The 24666-nt window shown below is 37.3% G+C and overlaps 1 protein-coding gene across 4 annotated transcripts in view; it reads right to left on the bottom strand.

Annotated features, from left to right (window-relative positions):
- The window catches only part of ITCH (itchy E3 ubiquitin protein ligase), a 93407-nt gene extending 69910 nt beyond the window's left edge, over nucleotides 1–23497 (bottom strand). The window contains exons 1-2 of one of the 4 annotated variants that reach the window (XM_010960836.3): nucleotides 23349–23497; nucleotides 19353–19430 (exon numbers count right to left, since the gene is read on the bottom strand). The gene's annotated coding sequence lies outside the window, so the exon portion shown is untranslated. Of the gene's footprint in view, nucleotides 1–19352; nucleotides 19431–23304 lie in introns of all 4 variants that reach the window. The other 3 variants (XM_010960837.3, XM_010960838.3, XM_010960839.3) reach the window with 3 other exon arrangements.
- Between the last annotated feature and the right edge of the window lie 1169 nt (nucleotides 23498–24666).

The raw sequence follows: 24666 nt of genomic DNA, 5'->3' as shown, positions 1-24666 counted from the left end.
TCCCAAGACATTCTCTAGGTTTCTGTCCTACCTACCTAATGTTCCTTCTCAGTCTCCTTTGATGATTCCTTCTGTTCTCTCCATTCTCTTAATATTGCAGTGTCCTAAGGGCTCAGTTCTCAGTTCCCTCCTCTCTCATCTCTCCATATTCATTTTCTCAAGGATATCATCCAGTGTTATTACGACTTTAAGTATCATCTATATACCAACAAGTCCCAACTTTATATATTTCTATCTCCGACTTCACTCCTGAAGTAAACAACTTCACTTGTGTATCTAAAAGACATTCCAAACTGAACACATCCGAAACTGAACTCCTAGATGAATATAAAGACATCCAATGTTCGTTGATTAGAAGACTTAACATCGTTGAGATGGCAGTAGTCCCCAAAATGATCTACAGATTAAACACATTCACTATTAAAATCCCAACTGTCTATTCTATAGACATTCACAAGTCAATACATGGAAATACAAAGGACCAGGAATAGTCAAAACAATCTTGAAAAAAATAAAATAAAATTGGAGGACTCACACTTCTCAATTTCAAAACTTACTGCAAAGCTACAGTAATCAAGACAGTATAGTATTGGCATAAGCATAGATATATAGATTAATGAAATAGAACTGAGCCCAGAAATAAATCCAAATATCTATGGCCAACTGATTTTTGACAGGCGTACTAAGACAAACATTTCAACAAATAGATATTCATGTGCAAGAGATCCCTACCTCATAACCATGGATAAAAGTTAAATCACAGTAGATCACACACCTAAATGTAAGAGCTAAAACTATAAATCTCTTAGAAGAAAACAGGTATAATTCTATGTGACCCTGCACATTAGATAGTTCCTTAGATATCACACTAAAAGCAACAAAAGGAAAAAAATGATAAATTGGATATAAAAATCAAAAATTTAAACTTTCGTTTTCCAAAAACACCATCAAGAGAGAAGCCAACCCACAAAATGGAAGAAAAATTTTGTAAATCATGTATCTGATAAAAGTATCTAGAATAAAGAACTGTTACAACTCAGCACAAAAAGACAAATAACTGAAAAACTGCAAAAGAACTGAACAGGCATTTCTCCAAATAAGATAATTGCAAATCGCCAATAAGTACATGAAAAGATGCTAAACATCATTAGCCATCAGAGACGTGCAAATCAAAACCATAAGGAAATAATACTTTACACCTACTAGGATGGCAATAATCAAAATAACAGATAACAAATGTTGACAAGGATGAAACTAGAACGCTCATACAGTGCTGGTAAAAAATGTAAAATGGTGCAGCTGCAGCAGAATATAGTTTTATGGTTCCTCAGGAAGTTAAACACTGAATTACCATATGATCTAGCAATTATACCCCTAGGTATATAACCAAGGGAAATGAAAACATGTCCACACAAAAACTTGAACATGAATGTTCACAGTAGCATTATTCATAACAGCCAAATATAGAAACACAAATGTCCATCAACTAATGAGCAGATAAATAAAATGTGGTATAGTCATACAATGGAATATTATTCAGCAATGAAAAAACACTAGTAAATGCTATATCATGGATAAATCTTGAAGTATTATGCTAAGTGAAAGAAGCCAGTCACAAAGGACCATATACTGTATGATTTCACTTACATGAAATGTCCAGAGTAGACAAATCTATAGAGATGGTAAGTCAATCACTGGTGGGCTAGGGTTAGGGCTGAGTGGATGGGGTATTGAGTGACAGCTAAGGGGCACAAGGATTCTTTTGTAGGTAATGATGTTTAAAATTGATTGTGGTGATGGATGCACAACTCTGAATATACTAAAAGCTACTGAACTGTATGTTTTAAATGGGTATACTGTATGGTATGTGAAATACATCTCAATAAAACTGTTTAAAACAAAAAAATTAGGGAAAAAAATTTTCTAGACTAAATAATTTTAATACCAATGGACTATCACTAGAAGAATTTCTACAGAATGTACTTGAGGAATAAGGAGAATGATCCTCAAAGGAAGTTCTGCAACTAAAGACACAAAAGTGACTAAGAAAGGGGTAACATTAGGTAAATCTAAAATACACATAATGATGTCTAATTTGGGGATTTAAAAATAAAAATAAAATACTGAATAACAGCATTAAAGTCAGGAATGAAGGTAACTGGAGTTAACTGTTCCAAGATCCTTGTAGTGGGCAAGGCAAAGATATTGATTAATTTTTGTGAAGTTAATATGCAAGATTTCAAAAGAATGCAAAAAGTAAAACCAAAAAAGAAAATAAAGTATGTGGGGAATGAATTTTCACAAAAAGATGATAGAGTACACAAGTGTATCTGAATTCCCTTTCAAATTCTCCCTAAACTCTGGTGAAGGAATTTTAAAAATTAAAAAAGCAGTAATAATGAAGGTCAGGAAAAACAGAAGTAGAGATAACAACCAAGTAACTTGCTCCAAACAGATGGACCAATGCTAACTATAGCACACTCAAGAAAGTGGACTCCTATCCTGTTGGTAATTGGGAAAAGCCAAGAACCAAGATGGTTTACTTATAGCAGCCTCAAGAGAATGTACCAAGTGATTAATCACTGGAAGTAGGAAGTAAAGTTGGGACACAGAAGCAGAATTGGCTGAAAGCTTCTTACCAAGCATTCTGATTGCTAAATTCCCTATTTGACAACACAAGGCTTGGGTTTTTCCCCCTCTATAGAGGGGAAAATAGAGTATGCCTGGAATGGGAAATGCCAGGCACAGGTGAAGGCTGAAGAACAGTAACAAGAACAGGAAAATTAAAGGAATATATGCAAACTGAATGACAAAATTCCCATCCTCTTTTCCCACTAGGCTCCCAACCCACTGTAGACAAGACTTAACCAACCAGGCAGGAGACTGGGTAACTTCATAAGAAGACTTGTCCCAACAGTACACCTGACAGCACTATAGTCCTCTCCTCCCTACATGCACACTCAGAGCTCCCAGTCTGATTTTAAGTCTCCCACCCTTAAACATGAAAAAGTTGTGAAAAGCTTCTATCATGAAAAGCAAAAGAAACTTTATAAAATACATCAACATTCCTGAGAGAGACAAAAAGATACTACCTACATTCATCAGACAAAAACAGGATGCCATTAAAAAAGTACATTTAGGGAAAAGTTAACTAGCATGAAAGCTCTTCCCAACAGGAACAGCCTAAACTATGGAGATGGGCTACAACAATCTGGTCAGCTCTTGAGTAGCCTAAAATTGCAAGCTCTGTACATAGATTTCATTTTATCAGAGCATTGGAATTGGGATCAACTAATACCTGTACTACCAGGCTGACAAATTAACTTGATTGCCAGGGCTATGCTATAATTTTAAACAATTGTGCAGCTTTAAACTACATTTTGGTCCTTATGAGGACTGACTAGCAACATGTCCTGTTTTTCCTATGAGACCAGACTACACAGTTGAGTTTTCCATTCTTTCTTTACATAAATATCTTTACCTTAAACCTCCATTATCTAAGAAAACTTATAATTTGGGAGAGGCTAATTAACAGAATTTCCAAATACATTATGGGTAGAATATGAATGACTCATGCGGTCAATGTCATCTAATTTACAATGACCAACATATAGTACTAAGTAAGCACCATCACATGCACTTTAGTTCTTAGATCACAGAATGTCTTAAATTTGATACCCTGCAAAGTTCTTTTGCAAAGGGCCAGAGAGTATATATTTTAGACCTTGTGGGCCATATGATCTTTCTCACAACTGCACAACTGTCATTGCAGTGTGACAGCAGTCACAGAAAATACATAAAATGAATTAATGAGACTGTGTTCCAATAAAACTTTACTTATAAAAACAGGCAGAGAGCCAGATTCCTCCCATGGGCTGTAGTTTACTAACACCTGCAACCATCAAATTTAAAAAAACTTGATAACACCCTATATACATTACCATTATGGCTAAACACTGAGAAATATGAAGAGGCAAAAAATTTCTTGAGATATTAGAATAAAACAGTTGAATAGAATAAAACAGTTGGGTGAGAAAAATCTGACTTTCTTTTTTTTTACATCCTCCTCTTTATTCCCATTACTACTGCTTTCATTTGGCTCTCCCTGTACTATCACTCATTTCAGTATTTCTCCTCGCACCCCAATCTGTCCACAGTGTTGTCAAAGGATTTTTGAGATGAACTCTCTACACCTCTGATGATACTCCCTGATCCTCCCTGATCCTGGCTTGCCTATTTTCTTATTTCACATGCCACTCTCCAATACACACCCCATGGTCCAACCACATAAAATTTACTCATCATATCCCCAAATGACATCTGTTTAACACTTCTGTGATTTACTCATCGTTTTTTCTGTTCAAATTTTGCCCTGCTACTTCCCCAAATTCCCATTCATCTGGTCTTCTCTTATCCTTCAATGTTCTGTTTAAGTATCTCATCTGGTAGCCTTCCCTAAACTCCAAAGCAGAAATAGTGAACTTCTTCTTCTTGTCAACTCTATAGCTTATATTCCAGGAAATATTATAACACATTAAGTTTGCAGACTTTGGAGTCTGATAGATCTAGATCCACATCTCAGCAATGAAAATTTAAAATCTGTCCGAAGGACAATATCAACAGAGTGAAAAGGCAATCTACAAAATAAGGTTTGCAAATCATTCATCCAAGGGATTAATATTCAAAATATTTAGAGAACTCCTAAAACTCAACAAGGAAAAAAAAAAACTCAATGCAAAAATGGACAAAAGATTTGAACAGACATTTCTCCAAAGAAGAAAGGCCAGTAAGTACATGAAAAGATACTCAACACTTCTATGCAAATTAAAACCACAATGAGATGCTACCTCACACCCATCAGGATGGCTACTATCAAAGAGAAATTCCAGAAAATAACAAACGTTCTCAAGGATATGGAGAAACTGGAACCCTTATACATTGTTGGTAGGAATGTAAAACAGTACAGCTACTATGGGAAACAGTATGGCAGTTCCTAAAAAAATTTTAAATAGAATTACCGTATGATCCAGCAATACCACTTCTTGGTACATACCCCAAAGAACTGAAAGCAGGATGTTGAAGAGTTATTTGTACATCCATGTTCATAGCAGCATAATTCATCATAGCTAAAATGTGGAAGCAACCCAAGTGTCTATTATTGAATGAATGAATAAGTAAAATGTGGTATATACACACAATAGGTTATTATTCAGCCTCAGAAGGGAAGGAGAGTCTGACACACGCAACAACATAAATGAACCTTGAGGACATTATGCTAAGTGAAATAAGCTAGCCACAAAAAAATGATTCCACTTACATGAGGTACCAAGAGTAGTCAAAATTAGACACAGAAATTAAATGAATGGTGGTTAACAAGGGCTCAGGGAGGAGGAAATGGGGAGTTATTGTTCATTGAGTACAGAATTTCAATTTTGCAAGATGAAAAGTGTTCTGGGGGTGGATGATGGTCAAGACTGCACAATGATATGAATGTGCTTAATACCACTGAAACGTACACTTTAAAATGGTTACTATGATAAATTTAATGTTATTTGTACTATACCACAATTTAAAAAAAAAAAAGGCAATGCCATTTGCTCTTTTGGTTTACTGGTTCTCAGGGAAACAGGGTGCCAATTTGTGAGGAGACTTAAGCAGCCCTATAAAAAGATCTATGTGGCAAAGAAATGAGTGCTTCCGTCAACAGACAGCACCAACCTGCCAGCCAAGTAAGAAAGACATCTTAGAGGCTGATCCTCCAGCCCCAGTAGCCTTCAGTCAATATCTTGACTATGACCTCAAGAGACCCAGGGTCAGAACCATCCAGCTATGTATGCCATTTTTGAATTTCTGTCCCACAGAAACTATGTAAAACAAAAAGTTTTTGTTATTTTAAGTAGCTACATTTTGGGATAATTTCTATGTACCAACAGATAACTAATAAAATAGTAAAACCAATGTATAAAAGATGAGAAAACAGGTATTTATGATTTATATGGTCTCAGAGTACTACCACACATTTTATTAATTACAAAGGGAAATGTATACTATTATAATAGAAAGCTGACAGTATCACACTAACCAAGTAAATAAACTTACCAACACCATTTAGCATGACAACCTGCCATTACTGTGTCTCCTGATACAATGAAGGGGAAAAAAAAAAAAAAACAGTACAGAATATGACCTAGACTAGTATTCTTGCCCCAAAAATGTTTAACTTGAATCTAATAGTAAGGAAATAATTATAACCAAAATACATGACACTATACAAGTCAACTGGCCTGGATGTTGAAAAAAATTAAACTTGAAAATCTAAAAAGGCAAGAGGACTGTTCAAGATCAAGACGCTAAAGAGGCAAAACAACAAAATGTGTGACCCTTGATTAGATCCTAGATCTGGGGACAAAAAAACTTTTGGTGACAACTGGGAAAATATGAATATGAATAATAGATGACATTTTCAAATTGTTAATTTTCTTCAAAGTGTTAACACATACTATTTGGTTACATAGGAAAATATCCTTTTTCTTGGAAGAAGTAATGCAAAAGTGTTTAGGGGCCATATCATAATGGCTGCAAATGACTTCCTTGTAGTTCAGCAAAACTGAAAGTACATCTATCTAGAAAAAGAAAGTAAATGTGGCAAGAGGTTATTAACTGGTCAATATAGGCAAGGTGTTTACAGGTATTCACTGTACTATTTTTTTCAACTTTTCTATAGATTTGATTTTTTCAAAATACAGAACTGATTTCTTTTAAATTATAAAGTATCCCATCACAATCAGATACCATAACACTCTTATTAGAATGATTAAAAAAGAAAATATTGCTAATACTGATAAGGATGCTAAGCGTCCTCATATACTGCCGGCTGAAATGCAAAATGGTACAGACAATGTGGACATTCTGACCATTTATAAAGTTTAACACATTTATCAGACGACCTAACAACTCCATTCTTACCCCATTCTTAGGTATTTGCCTTAGTGTGGAGGTTCTCAATCAGAGACTACTTTGTCCTCTCAGATTCTTTTTTTTTTAATTTAACAGTGGCAGTGTGAGAAGCAGGGAGTTGCTACTGTTACCTAATGGGCAAAAGCCAGGAATGTTGCTAAACATCCTACAATATATAGGACAGTCCTCCACAACAAAGAATTATCCAGCCCAACATGGCACAGTGCCAAGATTGAGAAACCCTGCCTAGGGAAATAAAAACATTATGTCCATATAAAATCTGTATAGGAATGTTTATATTAGCTCTATTCATAGTTGCCAATAATGTGAAACAACCCAATCTCCCTCATTAGGGTACATTCATACATTGGAATACTACTCACCAAAAAAAAAAAGAAAAAGAAAAAAAGGAACATGCAACAACTTGGATGAATCTCACAGGCATCACACTGAGTGAAACTGTCTCAAAAAGTTTACGTATGTACTATTGCATTTATGTAACAGTCTCCAAAAGACAAAACTAAAAGAACAGAGAACCAATTTGTGGCCGCCAGGGGTTAAGAGCTGAGGGTGGATTGACTACAAAAAAATGCAGCACAAGGATTTCTGGTGTGATGAATTGTATCCTGATTGTGGTGTTAGTTATAAGAATCAATGTGTTAAAATTCATATAACTGTGCAACCCCCAAAAATGCCAGTTTTATTGTATGATAAATTTTTTTTGATTTTTTATTTTTTGATTTACAATGTTGTATTAGTTTCTGGTAACAGCATACTGATTCAGTTTTATTTATTTGTTTTTTTATTTATTTGTATGTATGTTTGTATGTATGTATATACATACACACACACACATATACACATATTCTTTTTCATTACAGGTTACTACAAGCCATTGAATATAGTTCCCTGTGCTATATTATAAGACTTTGTTGTTTTATCTATTTTGTACATAGTAGTCTGCATCAGCCAATCCCAAACTCCCAATTTATCCCCTCCTCACCCCTCTCCCCCGTAACCGTTAAGTTTGTTTTCTCTTTCTATTTTATAAATAAGTTCATTTGTGCCATTTTTTTAAGATTCCACATGTAAGTGATATCATGTGATGTTTGTCTTTCTTTGACTTACTTCACTTAGTAAGATAACCTCTACGTCCATCCATGTTGCTGCAAATGACATTATTTCATTCCTTTTTATGGCTGAATAGTGTTCCATTGCATACTATATCATATTTTCTTTATTCATTCATCTGTCAATGGACATTTAGGTTGCTTCCATGCCTTGGTTATTGTAAAAAGTGCTGCTATGAACATTGGGGTGTATGTGTCTTTTCTGTTTAGTTTTCTCCAGATATATGACCAGGAGTGGAATTGCTGGATCTGTATTATGAATTTTAAGAACATTTAAAACGTTAATAAAAAAATGTAGAAGGCTACATATACTATGTACTGGGTTGAACAATGTCTCCCATAAAATTCACATCTACCTAGAATCCAGAATGTGACTTTATTTGGTTTTATAAGGTCTTCACAGAGTTTATCAAGTTAAGATGAAGTTATACGGAATCAAGATGAAGATGTAGGCAGAGACTGGAAAGATGTACACACAAGCCAAGGAATGCCAAGGATTGCAAGCAACCATCAGAAGCTAGGAGAGAGGCATAGAACAGATTCTCCCTCTGAGAGGTTCCAATTCTACTGACACGTTATTTTGGCCTTTTGGACTCCTTAACTATGAAGAATAAAGTTCTACTGTTTTAAACTACCCAGTTTATGGCAATTTGTTATGGCAGTCCTACAAAATTAGTATACCCTATGATTCTATTCACATGACACTCTAGAAAAAGCAAAGCTATTGGGACAGGAAATACATCAGTGCTTCCTAGGGGATGGGTTTGGGGAGAGATGAATGACTACAAAAAAGCACAAGTAAAGACTCCAAGTGTTTGTCAAAATTCAAAGACCTGATACCTGAAAAGGATGCATTTTGCTACGTGTGAGTTACAGTTCAACAAACCTGACTACAAAGAGTATTCCCAATGTGAATGACCAAAAAAAAAAAAAAAATTGCTCTTAATCTAGCTTCTACAATAAAAAGAGAAAACAACAACAACAAAAAACTGACATCAGATCCCCTGCTTGAGGAGTATCTTGGGGTCCAGGACCCATCCTTCCTGTCTAGCATCTCCCTTCTACCTCCATACCTCACTGCTAGATTAACTTATCTTTTTAAATGTTCCTTTCATTTTATAATTTATTCTTCTTTCACCTCCTCTAACCTCCTCCTAACACTCAATTTCTAAAGCCAGTTTCAACACTGCCTCCATCGACAGCTTTAAAATTTGTAAGATACAGAGACGAAGATAGATGACTCTACATGAATTTCCCATGGAAAACAACTGATTTTTCACATGATTTTTAAAAAATCTTTCACAATCAAATATAGTGGTGTAGAGTCTGTATCTTCACCTACTAAACTACTGTAACTTGAACCACGGAAGGTATCAGTATGAATCTAAGATCTAGCACCATATTAAAATATCTACTACCTATTAGTCACTTACAAAGAAACTTAAAATAGGGTCAATTCCTAATACTTTTACATCATTTATTTTAAGTAATGTTTACTATCACACTAGAAAAATGTGACAGAACGTCTAATGTAAAAAGAAGGTGCTAAAACATTGCCAGCAGTAAAAACTAACCTTAACATCTTCCTGAAAGGCAGTGGAAAGAAAAATGTGGAAAGAGATAGACACATTTCACAAGATTATTTCAGTAACACCCTGTCCCATAAGCAACAAACAAACTACATTTCTAGCCTTATTTTAAAATACATATCCTATTTATAGATAAATTATTAAACAGCCAAGGTATTATGGAGTTTGTCTGGTTTATTTTCAGAAATAACATACCCAACATAATCAGCTATTTTTATAGGCCATGTCTATTTTGACCTAGAAAACCTTTCAATAATTTCACATAAGCCTAGAATTTCTTAAAAGAAGCCACCAAAAAGATATTTCAGAGAACACACAAAACCAATAAGGAAAAAAACTGCTTGTTGAAGCAGAAAGTACAGAGTTCAAACAGCTAAAGTACACAGTGGTATTCAGAGAACTAAAACCAAATGAAGCAAAACTCTCAAAGAGCCTTACTAAAATACAGAAGCATACATGGTAACTGTAAATACTGAGTAGTCTCCTGTGGATAGGGCCACTCAGCCATGTTCCCAAATGAAACAGTGGCATACCAAAGGACTTGTTTTGAAAAATCTGTCTTCATTCACCAGTCACTACTAGTGACTGCCTTCAATCCAGCTGGAAGTGGAACCACGGAGTTAGTAGTAACTCTTGTGTATGCAACCAGTAGCCATACTACTCAGCTAGGTTAAAAACAAATTCTGGTTCACTGGGGCCACCCTAGCAGAGACTAAGGAGCGATGTTTAGATCCCATTCTCCAAAGGAGAGCAAAGGAGCTGGCCTTGATATATTAGTTGACAAGGGTAATACCAGAGAGGATAAGAGTTCTTTGGGTTGGGGTAGAAGGTAAATATTCATTTCCATAACTTAATTTCTCAACAAAAGAAGAGGAAATGAATTCAAACCCACTTATGATGGGGAAGAAAATTTCCTATTTACTGGAGAGGAAGGCAGGATGTGGACCATCCTCTCTCCCCCCACAACAGTGACGCCTTGGCTCTGAACATCATGTAATGATCTCAGATCATTCAAAGTTCTTTCACATTTTCCAACCAAAGGGAAATCCAGTATGGATTCTAAAGCATATACATAAAAAGGCAGTTATCTTATTCAAAGAGAAAAACAGGAAGGTACAACTTTCAAGTTTGATACAATGAAAGAGCTTAAGGAAACCTGAACCAAAATCAGAACTTGTAGCATTCATTTGCTGGTTTGAACTCTGTACCCAGCATTCTAGAAGGCAATTTTCTCTCTGTTCTCCCCAAGGTTTTCTGATGAACATTTTAATATTAACTACTATCACTAGTTGTGTCCTGGCTTTGATTGACTATTTACTGCTAGAGTTTAAAGGATGTTACATGCCACAATAAATATAGCTACTGTTGTGCTACTATAAATACTGTTCTCTTTTGCAAACAACACTTGTGTGAAATTATACAGCCTACTTAAATATAAAATTGAATTTCCTGGCTCCCAAGAAACTCTTTTGTTTCTGATCATCTCTTAAAACCCATTAATTCTCCTCAAAATATAAGACCCTAGATAGCCACCATCCCTATCCTTCCAGCACATCTTTCTCAGATCATTTTTATACAGTATTTAAGAACTATTTAGATTTCAATACTAATGAGTTACTGAGTAACGTCTATAATTTATAAACAAATTCATGCATTTTTATTAAAAGAAGTCAAAACTCATTTTTGAGATTGTATTAAAAACCCAGAGGGAAAAAAATCAGAAAAAGAATCATGTACTTCCAAAAGCCCTAAATACTGGGAGAAGGGAAACAAACTACCACTTATTCATGAAAGCAGAAACAAATTCTACACTCCAATTTGGGTCTGCAGATTTTCACCTTAGTATTCTATTCCAAGACTACCTCCTCTACTTTGACTGAATCCTAAAAGGAACTGAATAAAAATATCGTATCAAAGAAGGCAAAACACTACACACATCTTATTTGTTCTCACAGATACACAAATGGAAATCCAAAAAAGTTAAATGGATTGCCCAGTTAGGCAGAGTTCTTAGGTATGACGCCAAAAGTACTATCCGTAAAAGAAAAAATTGAAAAAATTAAGCCTCATTAAAATTAGGAACTTCTACTCTTCAAAAGACATTGAGAAAATGAAAAGACAAGCAAAAGGCAGGGAGAATGTATCTGTAAAATGCAATGCATATCCGATAAAGGACATATCTAGAGTTCACAAGGAACTCTTATTAATCAAAATGGATTGTCCAAGGTTAGAACAGAAAATGCAACCCAAAACTGAGATCTCTAGCCTTGCTCAATAATTTCATGATTTAAAACCACAGTTCCACAAAAGAGCCAAAAACAAAAAAACAGGGAAACAAATTTTTAAAAATATACTTATGTCATTGCTGTATGTGAACTTACTCAGTTTGGTCCTTTTCACAATTATTAAAATATATAGAGTCTAGGACCACTTCCAAATCCCTCTTGAATAAAAACAAAAAATCCTAACAAATAGCACAGTCTCAAAATAAGAAATTCAAAATCATCACAGAAAATCAAGTAAGTGAATCACTGAAATGATTAAAACATTTTCTTCCCTTCAGAATTACAAAAGGTAAACCTTTTGTCTGGATTCCTCAGGCTGACTTGTATTTTCTTAGGCAAACAGTAACAAGAGTAGGCCCTGTAAGAGCCAAAATTCTTTCATAAAATCCTACATTTTCCTTCTTCAAAATGAAATTTAGATGACACAGGGCCTTCTTTGCTTAATAGCTTAATCCTTTACAAATGTTTACCCCACCAAGTAAATGTTTAAAAGAGAACAGAGAATTCCAAAACTAGAGAAAAACATAATAAAGGTCCTGCCCCAACCAACCTTCACCTTTCCAGAAAGCACTACTTTTAACCTTTCAAACATTTAGGACTATATTAGAGGGACAAGAGGAACTATATTAGAGAACGGTTCTAGCTGCTTTGGCAACAGTAGTAAAGAAGGAGGAACAACAAGAGACCCAGAAGATGTGGGCATCAGCCTACAAAATAATTAAGACACCAAAAAGGCCACACAACATAATTAAAAAATGGGCAAAGAACTTTGGACAATTCTCCAAAGAAGATATACAAACAGCCAATGAGCACATGAAAAGACATTCAATATCACTAATCTAGAGAAACGCAAATCAAAATCACAATGAGATACCACTTCTCCCATTAGGATGACTATCCTTGAAGGAAGGAGGAAAGAAAGGAAAACAAGAAAAAAGAAAAGAAAAATGAAATGTTGGCATGAGTGTAGAAAACTGGAACTCTTGTGCACTGCTGGTAGGAACGTAAAACAGTATAGATGCTGCCGAAAACAGTATGGTGGATCCTCAAAAAATTAAACATGATTTCAAAATGTAGAATAGATAAACAAGATTATACTATATAGCACAGGGAAATATATACAAGATCTTGTGGTAGCTCACAGTGAAAAAAAAATGTGTGACAATGAATGTATGTATGTTATGTATAACTGAAAAATTGTGCTCTACATTGGAACTTGACACAACATTGTAAAATGACTATTACTCAATAAAAAAATGTTAAAAAAAAATTAAACATGGAATTACTATGTGGTCCACCAATTCCACTTCTGGGAATACACCAAAGTACTGAAAGGAGAGACTAGAACAGACATTTGTACGGCCACAGTCATAGCATCAATATTTACAAGAGGCAAAACGCAACCCAAGTGTCCATCAATAGGTAAACTGAGAAACAAAATGTGGTATACATATAAAATGGATTATTCAGCCTGTAAAAAGGAATGAAATTCTGGAACATGCTACAACATGAAATTTGAAGAAATTATGCTAAGTTAAATAAGCCAGACACAAAGGACAAATATTGTACAATGTCACTTAGAATAGTCAAATTCTATACAGAGACAGAAAGTAGCATGGTGGTTATCAGGAAAAGGGAATGGTGAGTTACTGTCTAATAACAGGTACAGAGTCTCAGTTTGGGATGAAGAAGTTCTGGAGATACATAGTGGTATTACCTGCACAACAATGTGAATGAATTTAAGGTCACTAAACAGAACACTTAAAAATTGTTAAAACTGTAAATTTTACATTATGTCTGTTTTACCACTATAAGAAACAAACAACCAAAAATAATCAGGACAGATAAGTTCATTATTTTCTTTGCCCTTAGAAATGAACACATCATTTTGTATAGTAAAATCAACTAACAGGGCAGACTGAACAGACACACTACACCTCCATACCCTCCCAAAACCCGAGCAAAATGAAATAAAGGAAAAAAGTTTAAACCCTGAAGGGCAAAGACAAAAGGAGAGCAAATGACAGCAAATAAATGTCAGCAACATTCTGGTCAATGAAAAGCAGCAGTAGATAGGTTCTGCACGTTTTAATATATATAGAATATAGTTTTTAATTAAGACCTATAGTAACTATCTTTCCTCCCAAAAATTTAAGAAAAAAAAAGATAATCTAACATTTCCCTTTGATTACTAATTTTCTTTAGGAGTAAATGCAGCTAATCCCTCTTCCATGTTCCTTTCCTTCCAAAGCAGACCTATAATTAAATGAACCACCTAAAATCCCCTTTTAATTTTCAGAACAAATGAACCCCCAAAACTAGGTTAGACCAGGCTTCAAAAGTTTAAAAAAACAAAACAAAAACAAAAACAAAAACCCCAAATCCCTTCTCCATTAAATGAGATTTAGATTTAGCTCAGTTTGAAGCTGTTGCTATATCTCTATGATGGCAGCAACTTTGTATAATTTTCAGAGGCTCAGTTCAGTATTCTTATTCATCAATAAAGGAAATGTTGCTACATCTGAAATATTCTTAATACTCAGGGTATATCTAACAATATTCAGCTTACTTACTAAAAAGACTACTTACAATAACTACATTTCGCATTTTAGTCAAGAATAAGGAATAATTTTACTGTTTATGTCAAGAAAATGTTAATGAGAACATATAAACAGAACAAAAGACCTGGTGAAAATTAAATCCTAAAAATCACTTTCTCAGGTTATACAGAATAAACACATTCCACCTTTCTACATTTATAAGTTTCATTAAACATTCTGAATCATGAGTTAATTATTATGCCAAGTTTCTGCAACGAAATTCTACATCTTTTCCATGAAAAAACTGTCAGTGCTTCCAAACCTTGGCAAATACAAAAATTCCACGTATAAATTAAGTCTACAGATATTTATCAGAGCTTAACTGAGATCACCAAAAATCTGAAACTAGAAATGTGATAAGCAGTTGAATTACTTCGATTTTTCCTTTTCTTTCTATTCTTCTTACCCAAGCTAGGAAATCATAAGACTATGTTATCGATCATTAAGGAGGGCTCTGGGGCTGAGAGTAACAAAGATCCACATTCCAACATGAAAAAAAGGGATACCCTCTTAACTATTACCTTTGCATACGCTAGTTTTTACAGAAGAAAGAATAGGGGAAAAGCTTTCAAAATGTGCCCTCTTTACTGCAGGGTCCCATTGTTACAGGGTGACCCAAATACAAGCTTTTGTCCCTCCTCTTCCATTCCCACTACCACCTCCCTAGCCTGGCCTCCCTGCCTTCAAACCCTACCAAACCTACTAATACTGGAGAACTCAATACTACCCAACAAATCTTCATAAAATATCATTTCATCCTGTCATTCAATAGGACTCAAGTTTATCTCAAAATAAGAAAGCTGGTGAAGGGGAGCAGAATTTGTCACCCCAAAATGTGCCACTTTGGGCATAAGGATTATTTTGCACTGAAGACAGTCAAAAGCCAACAGATTCGGGAAAAGCTCTTTACCTACCCCCTCAACTGCCTAAATTTACATTGGAAAGGAGGCCTCTACCCGAAGAGAACTATTACCAGACATATCTTTTTATCTAAGAAACTTAGCTGTATTATAGGGCAACCTTTGTTTTCCAAATATCTCTCCTCTTCCAGTGAAAGGCCTCTTCCTTCCCTTTGTATCCCCAGACACTTACCCCTTTCCTTAGCTCAGAATGTTTACATAAAATAAACCTCTATTATTTGGCTGCCCTTTGAGTCTCATACTTTAATGGGATTCCTGTACTATACTTAAGAAATCAATCTGTCTCTCTCCTATTAATCTGTCTTTATTATTAGACCAGCCAAAGAACCTAAAAAGGAATAGAAACTTTTCTGCCATCACTGGTCTCTTAATTTTTCCTAACTTTATCTTCTTACCAGACTCACACAAACTCTCTTCAGACTAATCTAAATTCCAACTATCTGTTCACTGCACTTGCACTGTCACAAGTCCATTCCTGCCTCTACAGTTTTGCCCATTCTGAAACCCAATCTTAACTTCTCTCGTCCTCTTTGCCTTAATAATTATTCTGTATACCCCTCATTCAGCCCTAGACTGCTGTAAGGTATTGCTTACTTTTAAAATCTCTATGTGGGTAAGAACTTTCTTCCCAAAGGGCAGGGAACACAAGTTATGCTGCAAAAAGTCAAGCCCCAGATCTGAGGATGCAGAGCAGCAACCAACAAGACAAATCTGTCCACAGTGGTGATTTGTTTGGCCCACAGAGTTTTTATGAATTCATTAAGTTGCCAACATTTAAAAATAAAAATTTCCCACAAAATCTGGAATTCTAGCTTCTCTTTAGAAAAAGATGTTCAGGCCACACTCTGTCTACACACACCTCTAGAACAAGTGACACAGACTGAATTATCTATTTTAAAATGATGAGTTTCACCTCAATTTAAAAAAAAAAAGTAAGCCAAAGCTGTGTAACAGCTGTACCACTGCAATGACATGAATTCCCTAATTCACTTAAGTCTCAATCTGATCTAGCTATACTACTCAAAATATTCATCTAGCCCTTGTAGGCATCTGATTTCATGGTGCTCACCCTGGATAAATTTACTGAATGAATTTATAAATTGAGATGATAATTTTAAGAAAGACAAGGTTGGTGATGATGATAATGTGATAATGACAACAACAATGGTAACAACATAATAATGGTAATTAACATTTCATGCTTATTTTGAGACAACTATTGTTCATGCAAAAATACATTATTTCATTTAATCCACACAACCCTATGGGTATATGCTATTATTATTGCCAATTTACAGATGAGGAAACTAAGGCACAAAGAAGTTAAGCAACTTAGCCAAGTCATAATGCCAGTACATGGTAAAACCAAAATTCAAAAATCAGACAATCTAACTCCAGCATACACTGTTAACCCCTACAATATGATTCCTTTAGACTACCATCCTTTCCTCTGTGACCAGCTGAATGGACTGTCTGGAACAAAGACTCAAAAGACTAAATTTTAGAGCCTACTCTTTTTTGCACAAATGACTAAGAAACAACCCAAAGTTCACCTAAATGTAGATGGCATTTCTGGATTTTTTTCCTTGTCTTAAAAATTTCTCTGTAATTTAAAGAGGAAAGTTTGGGAAATCCAATAAAACCACATATATTTGTTATCAGACTATTTCTGGAGTAAGAGAAGCTCAATATGCAGATGAATTCTTAGTTTAAAACTATAAAGTGATGATAAAGCACAAAATTTCCTCTCTTTCCTGGGGCAGAAGGGTATATCTATTAGGATAAACAGTTTGCAAATGTGGAAACAACTGTAAGTTTCTCAAGGACAGACACTGTTTTTTCCATCACGAGTCCCAGTAATGCCTCCCACAAAGCAGTGCTTGGCATATATTCAGCTATATTAATGGAATATACACTAAGAAATCCAAATATCCAAAATTGCAACGTAATGAAACCCTTATTACAGCATTTATCATTTTGCTTTTTACAACAGTTACTAGTGAACAAGTTTGTTTTCCTGACAAAAAACACAAAATCCTTTAGACAGAGCACCCCTTGGAACCTAGCCTAACAGGGGCTCAATAAATGCTTGCTGAATATTACAAACTTAACAATTCTACACTTAGGTCTCCTACAAGTCTCTCCACCAATGTTTAAAGAAGAACTTAAAATGGCTTCTCATTTATAAAGCACTGGGTATTATGAAGTCTTATTATAAGATATTTCTGAGACCAGTCCTATACTGTGATATAAACAAAGCCCTGAAAAATTAGTGAGCCGGCATATGAGGCACAAAGAATAATCAAAGAGCCAGCCAGAAAGAACTTGAAAGAGCATCATGTTCATACTTTCAATAGACAAGTAATGAAGTCTACAGATTTAAGTGGATTGGTCCAGCTCACAGAATTTAAGTAACAATACCAAGGCTAGAACCCAGGCTCCTGTATGTTGGACTAGTTCTCTTTTGACAAAGATGAGTTCAAGATGAAGTGGATACATTTAGAAATATTTTAAAGGTATTTGGTATGAAGAATGATCTTTGCCAGTACACAACTTTTTGGGAGGTAGTATATCACCATTAAAGATATGAAAGTTGCTTTGTTCCTTTAACTGCAGATAACACCATCTCTTTTTTGTTCTACGTATTTTTTTAATTTCCATGTCTTTCATTATCCTGAGAATTCTTCCGCTTACCATCTCTTATTTATCTACTTTTCGTCTTTTCCTTTCCTAGTATCTTTCGCAAAGCACCCAACCATCTCCCTCCCTTCTCTGCATAATTATAAAAAAGAACAAATTAAGCGCACATTGGATTATAGCACTGGTCTGAGACACCATAATAAGCAAATCACAGCCTTGGTCTCTTGGCATTTATAAGGCAATTAGTTAACAAAAATACAAACTGAACACAAAGGATCACACAGTTGAATGAATAATAAATGTTGATGTTTACAGTGGAGATACAAATCCAAGTATGGATGGAACACTTAAGTGAAGGGAAGTGGTAATGACAATGACAATAAGGTTAGGGATAGGCAAATGAAAGGGACCATTCTCTTCCTAGTCAGCTTTCTCACCTACCAATTCCTGTGCTCTACTTCATTCACTCCCTATTCTCTTACTGTTTGACTTTTTCTATCCTTTACTTTTTTTCTTAGCCAGTAGTCTTCCTTTTCTCTCTCCTGATATTTTTCTCTCTCTTGCTTGATCTTTTAAAGTGAGTCTGTCCTGTCCTTGTGTTTTATTTTTCACTATTATTGCCAACTTCTCTAGATTATGCCTTAAATTGTGAACTCACTTTTCTCAAAAGTTTTAATGGATTATTTTATTTGATCCTCACAACAATGCCAGGGAGGCAGGTAGGAATCAGCACTACTATTTTACAGCTATGTTAACTGGGTCAAGATTAAATAATTTGCTAACAGAGTTTGTCAACAGCAGAATCAAACCAGAACCCAGACCTTTCCTTTCCATGCTCTCTGTTCTTTTCCCACTGCACTATATTGCCTTCTTTTTAATTCCTATACTTTTAAACTATATACATGCACATGTCTTGACAAGTCTACAGAGATAAATGTTTATAAAAAGAACAAGTGGGAAAAGTGTGTGAATGTGTAACGAAGCTAGAAAAACACAGAAGTCAGAGGACCCAAATTAAGAATTCCAAGTGGCTCACAGGCTAATCCTTGTAGAATAGAAGCAGCTTTGGGTTTCAGATCCTAGCGGAAACTGCCTATATCGTCAATCAACTGATGTAACCAGCATCAACACTGGTCTCTCCCCATACCTTCCTACAGCAGTTAATATGACCAAGGCTCACCCTCAGCACCATGCCTGCCCCCCAGTCTCCCTCACAGACATGCCACTATACCTGAAGTTTTCACCGTTCGGAGTCACTTCTTTGGGTTAAGGCGCTGTCTCCAGAAGGCCACTGTTACATGCATGTTACCTGAGAGGGGAGGGAGGGTCCATTAACACATTATTCGTATAGTTAAACACACTGGATCAGCGATGACCTTGGAAATCTGACAACACAATGTCCTTTCAAAAGTTTCATGGGATAGATAATTTTTGATGGAGCAAGCAGGATAAGAAGGTGAGTTGAGGGGAAAATGACTCATACATAGTATGAGGTGGTCTCCATCTGAGTATGATGGCTGCATGGCAAAATGAGGATAGCCATATAAACACATATTCTACGTACTGGGGTCACGCTAAGGACAGTCTCTATAACTTGGAAGCTCCTAGGATAAGAAAATACAAAGCACCTCAAGGATCTGAGCATAGTCAGTTCTGAAAAGACAAAAAAAAAAAGCTGAGCTGGCAGCAGTTCTTCAAGGACAGAATGCTGTCAGACTGAAGGAGGATAGAGGCAAGAACAGCAGCTTTTGGTTAACTACTTCTAGTAGTGAGACTAGTTTCCAACCAAACATTTTTAACTGAGGACTGACCTGTCAACCAGAGAAATGCTGCAATTCAATTCTGCAACCTCTCGCTTGCTAATTTATATTGACTCAAAGCCAGTATCGTTTACAGCCACAAAAATCAACATGCCTTTACTGAGCGCTTATTATGAGCCCAGAATTTGTCTAAGTGCTATAAATAGAGGAGGAAAAAAAACTTTATACACTTTTGCTTTAACTCATATAAAGGAAACCAATCCCAAAACCCAAAATTGAGGAAGTGGGGGGCAGGGGAGGTGACTACTTCCTACTAACACAAATTTCTTAAGCCAGAATGAATCCAACAAAACTCACTTCTGGGCCAAAGTTCCTTGTTAAACTCTTGCCTAAACAGTCAAGAGGCACAGGCTAGAAATACTTTTTTCTTTTGGTCTAATACCAAAAGCTCTTTAGTGGCACACTTTCATCTCAGCACACTGGAGAACAACAGCCTAAGAGTTACAAAACTTGGTTCTACTTCTAGCTCTGATTCTTAGCTAGTTTTAGACAAATTATTTAACTTGCTTAGGACTTTTTTTTAACAAACAGAAAACTAACAGGTTGGACAAGGCTCAGAATAGCACATACCTGGCATATATACCACCCACTAAATAACTGTGCCCACAGGAGGCATCACTAATCAATCATAACTCACTTCTCCAGAGAACCCATCTGACCAAAATCTTTCTCAACACAGGGTTTCTGGCAGCTACTTCAAAGGAAAGCTGGCCCATTAAACAAAATATCTGCCACTGTGGACTAGATAATCTCTGCAATCTCTTCCAACTCTAAAATTCTAATGGGAGAGGGGAAGAATAGCTCAGTGGTAGAGTGTGTGCTTAGTATGCATGAGGTCCTAGGTTCAATCTCCAGTACATCCATTAAAAAAAATAACAAATAAATACATAAACCTAGTTACCTCCTCCCTTCCCACCCCCAAAAAAACCACCGTCTTTAAAAACAAAAAAAAATTATAATACCAAGATTCTGAGGGTGGGAGAAAAACAATTCTAACAAGCTTAGATCAATGGTATCTACAGTCATAAATTTCAGTCTAATCTCCAAATTCTCCTCCAAACTGCACCTGACCTGGTTCTAATTTTTCAAGGATGCTAATAAATGATACTATCCGATACCATTAACATATATAACCTGGCAGTATTATTTAGATCTGCTAATGGGTTCTTCTGACAGAAAAAGTCCTTTATCCAGACTGGCACTAAAAAAAATCGTCATACAAAAACAGGGCAACAATATTGCACTAGTCAAGAACTAAATCCAATCCCTTGATCTTCCCCACAGCCTCTCTACAAGGTCAAGCCTTTTCACTTATCACCTAGACCTCTGCAACAGCCACTCTTCCATCCTCTCAACCTTATCACCAGAGCAATCTTTCTAAAACAAACATGTACTCATATCACTTCCCTGTTTAAAAACCTGTATCTATTGATAACAATATAAAACAAGTTTTTTTGCACTATACTTAGAACTTTTTATATAGTTGCCTCCTATCACCTTTCTGGTTTCACATCCCCCTCTTTGCTCCCTTTTTCTTCCACAATCCTCTGCATTTACACACAGCATTAAGGTGTTTCCTTGGTCTGCTCTGTCCTTCCCTTTCCCCATCCCAGTCACACTCCTACTCATCACCTAGGACCCAACTTAGGTCCAGGGGCAGGTCCTTCCCCTTCCTCCTTCTCAGGTCAACCAAGACAGAACGAGTTACTTCCTTTTCCGTCTCAAAACTTTTTGGTTTGTTTACAGTATTATTTGCCTCAGTGGTTCCCAAGACCATAAGAATTGCCTGAGGCAAGTTTCAGAAATAAATTTGTCAAGGCTGCCCCAAACATCAAAATCAATCTCAGGAGATGAGACCTCAGAATTTCTACTTTTCAAAAAAGTTCCCCTATTATTCTAATTGCCAGATTTGGGGAGTACTGGTTTGTCTCTTCCAGTAAGTCTAAAGATGTTTCTTTAAAGAATGCAGAAATAATTTACTCTAGAATACAGTGAAGAAGTATCCTGCATTTGTTTATTTCATATCACATCTGTTGACTTGACACATGTTGAAGATGAAGGAATTCCTTTTGGATTCACACCCAAAAAAAAACTTACATTCAACTGTTCAAAAAAGTAGTTGACTTTCCACCTTCACTTAAAAATCTTAAAAATGAAGTAATTGTACCTTGAGTAAACCTATGAAAACACAGTGCAGGTTCTCACCAGATCCGTCATGAGAACTTTATTTCGGCTGAGAAACAAATCCTTAGCCCATTTTGAAGGTGGAGATACACTGCCTTTAGTACTTCCTTAAGATCTAATTATATGAGTAATAGATGCGGAGACTCCTAAATACAATGATAGGCGGCTGGCTCCGGTGCCTCGTTAACTTTCAAAGAAAAATCCCACTCTCCCTTACCCACCCTTCTCCCAAAAAAGTATACCGAAGCTGTAGAATAATGGCAGAAAATCTAACAAGATTAAGATACGAATATAAACAAGAAAACAAGTTGAGTTGTTATTGCAAAAACACGTATTTCGAGTAGTTTGCCATTTCACCTGGTTCCATCTCGAACTTTAGGCCGTACGTCTACCTGGGGCGCCCAGACCCTGTGTTTCTTTGAGCCACATCCCGGAGCTAAACCTGAAAACTTGACTTCTTCCCCTTAGTCCCCATTAAGTCATGTCCTCATCATGTTTCGACCCTTAGAATACGTTCACGACTACTTTTTTCTTCTCTCTGCTAAAGTAAAAGGGCACTCTCAGAAGAAGGGCAGTGACAGCTCCACGTCCGCAAACTCTGCGCCGGGAGACGCCGGCGGAGCCCGGGCGGCGACGGGCGCCGAGTAAGGCGCGGGGGCCGGGACCACCACGCTGGGGGACAATGGAGGGAGGAGGGGAATGGAAGAGAGAAGGGGAGGCAGCCGCTGTGCTGGGCACTCCCTCGCGACGGAAAGCTCCACAAATTCTCCGCAAAGCCAGCCGGGTGGCAGGTGGGCCCGGCCGCCGCCCCTTGCAGGGCCACGTCGTCCACGCCGGCCGCTGCTGCCGGGCCCCGCGCGTAGGCCGGGCCGCGGGAGAGTGGACCCCGGGCGGGGCTGAGGGGCGCGGGGCCGGACCCTGACGGCGCCCGCCCCGGCCCAGCGCTCTCACAACTTGGCGCTCCAGAGGCGAGGGGCTCTGGACGCCGGAGCCCAACAGTGGCCTCTCAGCCATCCGGCCGACCCACCCCCCGCCGGTCCCCTGCCACTTGCCCGAGCTCCCCGTGTCCCCCACGGGCACCGGCTCCGAGAAGAGGAAGCAGCCCTGCCTCCGGAGTCCCGGTCGGCGCGCCGCACTCCTCCAACCCTCGTTCTCCTCAGACACCCTCATCCAAGATACCTCCTCTCCCCAGAACTGCCTCCAATCCGCCCGCGGGTTTTTACCGGGACTCGGGGCGACGGCGACTCTCCAGTCCCTTGACTAAGATGGCAGCCGGTCCCGAGCCCCGACCACAGCAACCAGACCGAGTTGGCGGACAACGCGCAGGCGCCTCCAGTTTGGGAGAGATCCGAACTACAAGCCCAGAAGGCCTTGCGCACTTGCCAGCCATCGGCTCGAAACGCTAGCAGAGGCTTGTGAGCACTGCCAGGTCGGAGTTTGCCCTCCCCTAGGTGGGAGGGACTCTTGGATTGCTCCCAGTAGCTCTAGGTTTTGTTTTTGTTTCTGTTTTTGAAACCCTCCCTGCCACACACCAGGACCCCTAAAGACTGTAGCTGCAATTCCCAAACTCTAGTGTACATTAGAATCACCTGAAGGGTTTGTTAAAACTTATAGACTACTGGGCCCAACCCCACAGTTTCGAATTCAGCAGATCTGGGATACGATGTAATATTTGCATTTCTAACAAGCTTTCTGGTGTGCTACTGGTGAAGGGATCTCTTTTAGAACCACTGAACTACAGCTTAGTCCTTAAGAAAGTACACCCAGAAATTACACTGATTGGGTTCAAACCCACTTTTAACAGGGTGCTGCTTAGGAATGATGAAAATAGCTTACACGTAAGTGGTGCTAACATGGCAAGTGTTCTAAGAGCTGATCAATAAACTTTAATCCTCACAACACATCTATAAGGGAAATACCTTCATTTCCCCCACTTTACAGATGCATGAACCAAGTCACAAGCTGGATAAGACCCAGGCAGTCTGGCTTCAGAGCCCACCCTCTTTAAGTTCCTTCACGGGTTGTTCATGAGAATTAATAGGCTGTGCAAGTAGAGTCAGAGTCACAACTAAGTGCTCAGTAATTAGTGACCTTTGCTAATATTCTTTACCGTGTTTCCTCCTAATAAAAATAGTATTTTACCGTCTGGAAAGTCACTTACACTTTTCAAAGTTCTTTCAAAATCCTCCATGTCAAAGTTTTCTTCAAAGTACCTTAGGAGAGCTTGTTAAAGAAATTCCTATAACCCTACCCCATTCAGATTGTCTAGGGCAGTGGTTCTCAAACTTTAGTGCCCATCAGAATCACCCGGAGGCTTATTAAATCATAGATTACTGGGTCCCACCCCCAGAATTTCCAGTTCGGTAACTCTGGGGTTGGGTGAGGGTGAAGGTGAGAATTTGCACTTTTAACCACAGACCACAGTTGGAGAATCACTGCTGTAGAACAGTGTTTCTCAACATTTTTTTAAATTATCATCTAAGGACTATTTTTAGACATTTTCCGCCTAAGCTCCCCCATGAAATTTTAATATCACAAATA

Source organism: Camelus bactrianus, chromosome 19 (genome assembly GCF_048773025.1).
Source record: "Camelus bactrianus isolate YW-2024 breed Bactrian camel chromosome 19, ASM4877302v1, whole genome shotgun sequence".
Lineage (NCBI taxonomy): Eukaryota > Metazoa > Chordata > Mammalia > Artiodactyla > Camelidae > Camelus > Camelus bactrianus.
This window is presented reverse-complemented; position numbering and strand designations above follow the sequence as displayed.